The sequence below is a fragment of the Phacochoerus africanus genome, chromosome 10, assembly GCF_016906955.1.
Source record: "Phacochoerus africanus isolate WHEZ1 chromosome 10, ROS_Pafr_v1, whole genome shotgun sequence".
In the NCBI taxonomy this organism is placed as follows: domain Eukaryota; kingdom Metazoa; phylum Chordata; class Mammalia; order Artiodactyla; family Suidae; genus Phacochoerus; species Phacochoerus africanus.
Window position 1 is genome coordinate 44,285,706 of NC_062553.1, and position 11,253 is coordinate 44,296,958.

Here is an 11,253-nt window from a genome sequence, read left to right on the forward strand (position 1 = left end):
AAACTGAAAACTCTAGGAGAGGAAATTCCAAAATCTATTTTGAGGTCTCATAAAATATGAAGAAAATAGAGAGCCCTTTGCCAAATGTCATAAAGGCAAAATTGACAACATTTTGGATATGACTCATTCTTCCTTTGAAAACCCAACTATCAAATAAGGGTCAGCTCCTTTCAAATAGAAACTCAAAAAAAATAAAGCTTTTAAGAAGTCTTATTGGAGTGAAACTTGTTTTTTCAACTTGCTCATTTTGGAGTGGTCCGTTTTTATTTATATATGAGTTAGCCTGTCCATTATTATTTATATATGATATAAATATTTATATATGATGTATATTCATATTTTTATGTATTTATATTACTTTATATATTTGTGTGACATAAATAATATATATATATACTCTGTGTATAAACTATATACTATTTATATATGAGTTAGCCTGTCCATTATTAGTTATATATGAATTAGCCCATGGCTCTAACCCTAACCCTAATATTTATATTTTTCCCTCCAGGCAGGCATATTTAAATGGTGGCAAAATAGTTAAATTTTCCAATTCTGTCACTGTCCCTTCAGTGATCTTTTTTTATGGAATACTCAGTATTAACCAAAAAGCTTTGAACATCCCTACATATATAAAAACATGAATTCTAGGAAGACTTGTCTAGAGATGAGAATAGGAATTAGAGTGTTTACACTGCCAGTAGTCCAGAGAATGTGTTTTCTATGATTTACATTTTCAAACTGTAATTATGATCCAATTTACAATAGTTTTTATTTATTTAGAGGAAACTTTTATCATCATTGCTTATCTGTTTGTGTTTTGTTCTTATAAACTCCAATTTAAAAACACTCTACTGCCCTCTATCCAAGCAGTTAATGTGAAATTTTGGACACTTCATTGTATTTCAAGTGTTTTTTAAATACTATGCCAAAAGTAGGACTTAAAATTTCAGCTTACTATAATCTTTTCATTTTATTTTTACAACCAAAAAGTGCCCCAAACATGAAACATTATGAAATTTATCATGTACCCCAGAAAGTACCAACTACAATTTTGAGAGAAAAAGAAATAAAACCTTCACTACATATTTAAGGAAGTTTCTTTAAGTTTTACAGAATAAAATGTTAACTGTCTATACATGGATATGTAAATAAGAGCATATTTCATCCTTGAGTTAATTTCTATTCTATATAATCCCTAGGGATAATATATATTAGGTATATAAGCCATCACTCACAACACTCACCCAAACATCCTTATGTACTTTCTCACTTAGTCCTCAGACTCTTTCTCAATGCAATGCCCTGGGAAGCCACTTCCAATCGCTTCCCTATTTGCCACCCCAAGGCCAGTGTACATAGGTGATAAACATCTAAATAATCAACTGTATATCATCCTACTTTATCTGTAGTAGATGCATGTTGCATGTAAATCTTATCTTTGAATGAAAAAAAAAATCTACCTCAGAACTTATTTTATGCAATAAGCACAAAAACTATAGGAAACTACCATTCTTCACAGGTATTAATACTATGCATGGAATAATAAATTATTACTGTCCTCCCAATACTCACTCTGTCATCCTTCACCACCATCCCCAAATAATGAAGTGTTTGCTAATTGTTAATCACTAAATGCATATTTAGCAATTATTCCTATACTCATCTCAAATAAAATCAACTTAGGAAGGAAGAGTAAGTGGATTTTAAATCTTATGCAAAATTTGTTTTACCACTTCCATGACTACAGTCTGTTTTTTCATATCTCAGCTAATCTTTTCATTATTGTTCATAAAGCTATAACAAAATGGACATTTATTGTGCACTAATGTGGAAAATTATCATTATTCTTCTAGAACACATCCCTTGCCTCTTATTGAAAGGCATTTTCTTCCTTTTCACATTCTTTTGGACACTTGCAAATTAAACTCCACAAACTGTGTTGTAAAATTGCACCATGTAGTTTTTGAGATCATGCAGATGTGTGTTGACAAAATAGCTATTTCAAACTTAGTACATGGTATTGAAAAAGTATTTTAATGACTAGGAAAGAAGATTTGTTCAAGAAAACAAGTCAACAGTTAGCAGCTGTTTCTGTTTTAAACATTCCATCTGTTAAACCATATTTTATATCTGTCCTCTTTTCAAGCAAATCTTTGACAGATTGATCTTATTCATTTAATAGTAAATGTCTGGTCAGGTATGTTTTTGCTATTTGTAATAACCCTGGCTTTGGGGACATTATTGCAGTGCACAGGTTTTGTGTGTTTGTTTGTCTTTTTGTCTTTTTAGGGCTTCACCCACAGCAAATGGAGGTTCCCAGGCTAGGGGTTGAATCTGAGCTACAGCTGTCAGCCAACACCACAGCCACAGCCACGCCAGATCTGAGCTGCGTCTGCAACCTACACCTCAGCTCATGGTAATGCCAAGTCCTTAACCCACTGAGCGAGGCTAGGGATCAAACCTGCAACCTCATGGTTCCTAGTCAGATTTGTTAACCACTGAGCCACTACAGGAACTCCTTTTTTTTTTTTTTTGTCTGTAGTACACAGTTCTTAACTGACAACATGAAATCAATTTCCAACTGCTATGGAAAAATGCAATAATATCTCATTGTCTATAGCTCTGCAATGTGAGATCTTAAAAGTACAGCTGCTATAAAAGCATATCTGAAAATATTGGTTTCTGAAGAGTGTTTCCTTCCCAGCATATAATGTGTCTCTTTGTAGAGAGTCCACACTTAAACTCACTTTGAATCAAATTAATAAGTCTTTTATGGCTTCTTCTCTTTTTATGAGAAAAAATAGTAACTAACTTAAATTGCTATTTGTTGAATTTTTTATTGTACATGTGGTTTAATTGTAATTGTATAGTCATTAAAGTATGTTTAGACTACACAAATATCTACTTATACGCCTTGAATAACCTTATAGATTCTACTATAGAAAACATCCTGCCACCCTAGAAAGGCTCACAATTCATGGCATAGATCACGGCACTGTCAATCTCTATTGAATAACCTCATATCTCAAATGAGAATTAAAATTATTCACTTTTCTACACACCTGAAATTAATATATTGTAAATAAACTATACTCCAATAAGACTAAATTAAAAATAAAAATAAAATGATTTATGCTATAATCATCAGTTTGCTTAAGAGGTCTAATTTCTATGATTCAAGCATATTGGTGGGGAAAAACGTATGTTCTTGCTCCTAGAAACATAAATTAATGATTTGAGGTTTTCTAAATTAATTATATGACATGCTGTTAAGATTTTACTAGATAAAAAATGAAAAAAGAACTATTTAAAATTAAATGAAAAATTTTAATATGTTCACCGACATGTATGAATAGACAACAGTCAACAATTTGATTTCCTCTCAAATAATATCGTCACTGCAAAAACTGTAAAAAAAATTCGAATCTAATGAATGAACTTAGGACATCTGGAATGCAACATTTGTGAAGCAGTGATCAGTAACTTGATATTAGCATGTTAACATAATACCCTAGGAGGGCCCACAGAGACTCTACCTAGAACTATGAGTAAACTCTCAGCTGAAGGGTCCTTGACAACTTGCCAGTCCTGGGAACATGTAAGTGGCTTGATATTAATGTTTTGATCAATACTTTTGACTATAGAAAATGGGATAGTATGACTGTGATATGACTTTCAATTTCATGTCAAGATTAGCCCTAAAATAAAATGTCCCTAAGTTTGCTGAGAAGATTGACTCTGTCTCACATCTGTCTAATGCAAAGAACTTCTAAATTATGGTCTGTAAAGATCAGTTTCCAATTTTACTTTTTAGCAAAGAATTCAAGAATGTGCAAGATCTGCTTGAAAAATAAGTTACAGTAGATTCGGGATTCAGATTCTCACCACAACAGTGCCCCTTTCATTTACACAGCAAAGTGTTTCATTGAGTAAGAGATAATGACATCAGAGTGAGCACACTTAAGACTTGATGAGCCAGATCCTCTCTGGTCTGAACCACGTTCCTTACTACACCCATGAGATGGTGTGTCTTGGGGCACATCATTTTCTGTGCTTGGCAAAGAAGAGTATCTCTACTCTGAAGAATGGATGGTACCCTCAAGTACAGGCTGGTCAAGGAAGTTCAGACCTCAAAGAACTTGGAATCAAGGAGTGCAGACATATGTAAACAAAATGCTGCAATAAAGTATTAAGTCTTAAATACACGTATGAGAAAAACAGGCAGAAAACTCTCAACATCTGTTCAGGGTTTGGGCATGAAAACGGAAGACCTTACACAAGAGAGGAAGTGAGAACAGGCAAGGGGGTAGGATACAGAACAGTGTCAACACCACATTTGGCCCTTCTAATCTCTGGAGGGTAAGAAGAAACATCCCTGAAAGGAGATGTCTTCAAGGCACCAAGATTGGACCTTGCTTACAACAAAGCTAAATTTACCTACATCCTGGAGGTGGTGATCCCTTCCAGGAAGACATACAGATATATGAGAGTAGAGTACATCAGGGATCCAAAGGTTGAGGAGACAACAGAACATCATCTCTGATTTCTCCCTGGATTGCTATGCTTTTGAACACAGATCAAGTCAGCAGAAATTGTTCTTCTGCATTGCCAAGCCTACCATGTCTCCATTTGGTCTTTAGTCTCTATTCTTTATTCTGTATTCTTTATTCTTTTCAGTCTCCACACTAGCTACACTTGTTTGCTTTCAGTTCTTCAGACATGCTGTGTTTCCTGTCTTTAGGGCTCTCACACACACTGCCCCTTCTGTTGGAAACACTCTGTTCAATTCCCATGCACACTCTACCTCTCAGCTTCACCTTCACTCCTTTGGGATGTTCCATATTTCTACCTCCCACCTACACCTGCGCCTCCACCTGCACCTGCACCTGCAAAGGTCAGGTTCTCCTGTTAAGTTCTTACGCTTCTCTGTACTTCTCTTTCATTGCACTTGGGCTATTTGTAATTGTATGGCTATCATTTCCCATCTCAGTAACTATGGAGCAGTCAGCAAAATATTAAACTGTTTTGCTTACCACTGTATTTTGTTAATGTGTAATTAGTCTATATTTTAAAATAAAAGTAATTTTTGACACACTCCCCTATTGTGTCTACTTTGGTGGTATTTCTGAATCTCAACATGGAATACTCAAACCAGATGTTTTAGTTCTTTTCCATTGCACCTTCTATTTTGTAATCTCAAATACCTCCAAAAAATGACATATGCTTTTTAAAGTGTAAGACTTAAGGGAAAAATCTTTAGTGTTCTTTTGATATATCTAACTTGACAGTTATAAAAATTTTCTTCTACAAAGGAAAACTCTGGACCACAGGCCTTTCTAATGTGGGGCATATGAAATTTCTGTTATAAACAGAGGAAGTCAGATGTTTCGTTTTCCATAACTTCTAAGAAAATTATTATTGTTAACATCTATTCCCATCCAGGAATAAAAGTAATATAATACAAATCCAAGAAAATTCCTCATCACAGAAATTAACTTGCTCCATCTAGAGAAACAGATGTTAAACCACATACTTATCAACTTGATGGGGATATTTGCAATTTGTACATGAGGTAGCGAGGTATATCTTAGTTAGTGACAAAACTGTAGTACCTACTGATAATGCAAGGATATGATTTGATGTTTATCAAATATTTGAATTTTGTAATGATGACCAGATGATGAGCCTCTACAGATGAAATAAAAGCACTGAAGTCAAACATTTGCCCAGGGGTTTATAGCTATAAGTGCTTGGATCTTCCCATGCAATTTATAGTCCAAATCAAGCTCTTTTGAAAATGAAGATACTAAAAGCACTTGAAATTATATAACTTTTGAAATGTTCTTTTTTTCTCGAGTGAGACAGCTTTATGTATTCTATGAAGATATGTATTTTTTCGAAATATGTCTATTTGCAAAAGTATTTTCTTCTTAAATTAAATGTGATATATCAGGACAAATTAAAGAAAATTGTCATTGTATTCTTTTTTATATTTACTATCTTGACTGTAACATGAGCAGGACTTTAAGTCTCAGCTCTGACAAGTAAGGAACTTGGAAGTTATCACTCCCATCTTTTCAAGAGGAAATAGCTGAACTGGACCAGGGTGAGTCCATGGTCTTCAAGGGATCCCACAATTTTGTGGATTTTATTTCTAAGAATCCTGTGAAGTTCCAAGAAAAAATGCCCTCCCAGCTGCAGTAGGAGAGTCAGAGAAACGATTGTGAAATATGCCTAGTGTCTTCACAACAAAAGCATACTATACAGGGAAAAATTTTACTTGAATTTTACCTTATCTAGAGGACGAGAATAACCTCAGAGAGCAACAAAATCTGTGTTACTGGAGACACACTCCTGAAAGTCCCAAGACAGATTTACAAGTCTACTAAAAGTCTTAAATTTTATCATGAGATTATAGAACACATCTCATCTCCCATACTAAAAGGGCTCTTGTATAGTATGGCAAGAGTGGATTGCAGCTGAAATTTGTTGCAAAATGAGAATTCTCTCTAGGGAAACCCAGAATCAGGAAGGAAGATAAAAAGAGGAACACTCAAAGAATTTGAATCCTCTGGTAACTACAGCTAAAGCAAACATTAAGAACAGACCTATGCTTATCATAACATAAATCCTCACACTAAAGGTTTGTTTTATTCAGTTTCTATTACTCAATACAACATATCCAGCTTTTTCCAAAAAAAATTACAAGTCATGCAAAGGAAAGAAAAAAGTCTGAAGAAACAAATGAAGTGTAAGAAGTAGACTCAGATATGACTCAGATGTTGGAATAATCAGACTAAAATTAGTACATTAAGGTCTCTAATGAATAGTGGAAAACTTGTAAGAACAGATGGGTAATGTAAGCAGAGAGATGGGAACTCTAAAAAAGAGTCAAGAGGAAATTATAGAAATCAAAAATAGTGTAACAGAGAATATGTATATGTATGACTGGGTCACTTGCTGCATAGCAGAAATTGGCACAACATTGTAAATCAACTAAACTTTAATAAAAAATGAATAAATATAAAAGTATAAAATAATGCAACAGAAATGAAGAATGCTTTTGATTGATTTATTAGTAAAATTTGACTCAGCCAAGGAAAGAATTAATGAATTTAATGTCAGTAGAATTTTTCAAGCTAAAATTAAAGACAAATAAAGAATGAACAAAAAGAAACAAACATTTAAGAACTATGGGGAAATATCAAAATGTATAACACATGTATAATTGGAGCACTAGAAGGAAAAGAGAGAACAGAGCAGAAGAAAATATATAAAGTAATCATGTTCTAGAACATTCCAAAATTAACTTCCTGGTACAGGAAGTTTGGAGATCACCAAGCAGAATACATTTCAAAAAAATGACACTTGGGCATATAATATTCAGGCTGCACAAATGTAAAGACAAAGAGAAATTTGGGAGAGAGGGATGGAGAAAGGAAGGAAGGGAAGAAAGGTGGGTGAGAGGGAGGGAGGCAAGGAGGCAAGATGGAAGGGAAGGTGGGAGGGAGGAGGGAAGGAGGCAAGGTGGGAGGGTTTCCCAGATGATTTCACTGGTGAATTTCACCAAACATTTAAGAAATAAATAATAATTCTCCACAACTTTCAGAAGATAGAAGAAGAAAGAACACTTCCTCCCTCATTCCATGAAGCTAACATTACTCTAATACTAAAAGTAAGTCTCTTATTGGTAGGTTTATTCCTAAGTATTTTATTCTTTTTGATGCAATGGTAAATGGGATTGTTTCCCTAATTTTTCTTTCTGATCTTTCATTGTAAGTATATAGAAATGCAGTTGATTTTTGTGTATTAATTTTGTATCCTGCAACTACCAAATTCATGGATGAGCTCTAACAGTTTCTTGGTAACATCTTTAGGATTTTCTAGGTATAGCATCATGTCATCTGCAAATAGTGATAGTTTTACTTCTTCCTTTCCAGTTTGGATTCCTTTTATTTATTTTTTTTCTTCTCTGATAGCTGTGTCTAGGACTTCCAAAATTATGTTGAATAGTAGTGGTGAGAGTGGACATCCCTTGTCTTGTTCCTGATCTTAGCAGGAATCCTTTCAGCTTTTCACCATTGAGAATGATGTTAGCTCTGGGTTTGTCATATATGACCTTTATCTATGCCCTCTTTCTGAAGTGTTTTTATCAGAAATGGGTGTTGGATTTTGTCAAAGGCTTTTTCTATATCTATTGATAGGATAATATGGATTTTATTCTTCAGTTTGTTAATGCGGTGTATCACATTGATTGATTTTCAGATATTGAAGAAGGCTTGCATCCCTGGAATAAATCCCACTTGATCATGATGTACAATCCTTTTAATGTATCATTGGATTCAGTTTACTAATATTTTGTTGAGGGATTTTTGCATCTGTGTTCATCAGTGATATTGGCTTATAATTTTCTTTCTTTTTTTGCTATATTTTTGTCTGGTTTGGGTATCAAGTGATGGTGGTCTCATAGAATGAGTTTGGGAGTGTTCCTTCATCTGAAATTTTTTGGAATAGTTTCAGAAGGGTAAGTGTTATCTCTTCTCTAAATGTTTGATGGAATTTTCCTGTGAAGCCATCTGGTCATGGACTTTTGTTTGTTGGAAATTTTTAATCACAGTTTCAATTTCAGTACTTGTGACAGTCCATTCATCTTTTCTATTTCATCTTGGTTTAGTCTTGGAAAATTGTACTTTTCTAAGAATTTGTCCATTTCTTCTAGGTTGTCCATTTTATTGTCATATAGGTGCATATAGTAGTCTCTTATGATCCTTTGTATTTCTGTGATGTCATTTTTACTTCTCCTTTTTCATTTCTAATTTCATTTCAGTTATTGTATTTTGCATCTATGCTTGCTTAAGTTTTAAATTTTGTATTTCTTTGCTGAGTGTTTGCTGTAAATTATCAGTCTTTGCCTCCAATTTATTTCCAATGTCTTGCATCATCTTCAGCACCATCAAAGTCTTTTTCTTGGAGGCTGATAATCTTCAGATAACTTAGCTGTTTTTCTGTTTTTTTTTTTATTTACTTGCTCTCTTATCTGAGTTATAGTTCTCTGTCTTTTCATTTTTATAGGTTTTTGGTGTGGTGTCCTTTTTGCAGACAATAGAGTTGTAGCCACCCTTACTTTTGATGTCTGCTCTCCCTTGTTGCTGAAGTTGGTATGGGGGCTTACTGTAGGCTTCCTAATAGGAGGGGCTGGTGCCTGCCCACTGGTAGGTGAGGCTGATTCCTATCCCTCTGGAGCTTTGTCTCTGGGTGAGATTGGAGGTGGCTGTGTGCCTTGGGGGGTCTTTAGGCAGCCTCTTTACTGATGTGTGGGGCTGTGATCCCACCTGGATTATTGTTTGGCCTGGGGCTTCTCAGCACTGATGGGTGGGGCCAGATTTTCCCAAAATGGCCATCTCTAGAGGAACACATGCTGATGAATATTCCTGAGAGCTTTGCCTCCAAAGTCCTTCCCCCACAGTGAGTCACAGTCACCCCCTGTTTTCACAGGAGATCCTCTGAGAACTGCATTCATGCCTGACCCAGATTCTTATGAAGCTTCTGCTTTTCCCTGGGACCCAGTGCACATGAAAGCCTATGTCCACCTTTCAAGAATGGGGTCTCCATTTCCCCCAGTCCCATGGAGCTTCTGTGCACAAACCCCACTGGCCTTCAGTGCCAGATTCTCCAGGAGCTCTTTATCCCAGTGTCAGATCCTCAGGCATGGGGACCCAATGTGGGGCTCAGAGCTCTCACTCTTGTAGGTGAGTTTCTGTGATATAGTTACTTTCCAGTCTGTGGGCTGCCCCCCTGGTGGGTATGGGGTTGCTAATGTCATGTATCACCACTCCTACCATCTTGATGTGGCCTCCTCCTTGTCTTCTGGAGTAAGATATCTTTTTTGAAAGTTTGTAGTCCATTTGGTTGAAGGTTGTTTAGCAGTTGATTGTATTTGTTGTTTTTATGAGGGAAGGTGAGCGCCAGTCCTTCTAATCCACCATTGTAATTCTGTCTCCCTCTGAAGTTGATTCATTTTGATGCCAGAAAGATGTTACCAGAATCCAGGTTCTTCTTCACGTAGCCAAAGAATGAACTCTGAAAACACACAGGTAGCAAGCAAGCAAAGTCTTTATTACAGAAGAGCAAATAGCTCCCAGGGCTGCTTGGAGGCAGGTGGAGAAGAACCTCCACTCTCTATTGTCCTATAGGGATTTTTATCCCCAAAAGATGGGGGAGGTACAAACACGGGGGCCAGAAAGAGATGATTTTCTACCGTTGGCCTTGCCAAGTTACCTGTATCAGTCCATGTCCAGTAGGGGTTTTAGGGGTGGAAATGTCCCATAAATTTTATGATTTCTTTGCCTTTCTCTTCCCTTAGACTGAGTCACCATTCCTCTTATTCCTTTTTTATCAATTGAGGAGTGGGTTAGAGATTAAAGTCCATGTGGGTGTAGGTACACTTTCTACAGTAAACAAGGCCTGTGGGGATATTACTCTCTGGAGCCCTTAAACCAGAAACGTTAATCAATAGCCAAATCAAAGAATGCGTTGAAGCCCATGCTCCTACACCGGCTACCTGAGTTATTATTCTGCCTTGGTTCCTTTAAAATTGTCATAGTCTGTGTGATTATACTTCTTGAGAAGACACTGTAATTTTCAATGGAAAGACAAACTAAGTTCATGGAGAAGGAAAAGACAAATAATTGTTTTTATTTCCATTGTCTGTTTTATTTCCATCGTCAGCACAAAATGAAGGGATAATTTCCTAAGAGCATCAGTATTGCAAATTGCATAATAGTCAATGTGTTTGTAACAAGACAATCCTGAAAGCCTTCACTGAAACTTCATACAGAATACAATTTACATAAAAATGTCCACTTGTTAGGAACTACAGTGTAGTGGGTGGAGTTGTGGCCCCCAAGAGATAGAGCTACCTGTAATCTCAGAATGTGATCCTTTTAAGAATAAGGGTATTTGTAGATATAATAGGTGTGAATCTTGGGAGGAGGTTATCCAGAAGGAGGGTGGGCCCTAAATCCAAGAACAAGTGGCTTTATAAGAGACATAGGGAGCAGGACAGACGGAGACATTGAGGGGAAGGCCAGGAAGATGGAGGCAGAAACTGAAATGATGCAGCCACAATCCAAGGAGGACTACATGTGGCTAGAGAAGGAGAAGCCAGTAGAGAGGTTAGGATGCATTTCCCCTCAGAAACCCACAAAGAACCAACCCTGCCAACAGCTAGACTTCTTGGCCTGCTGAACT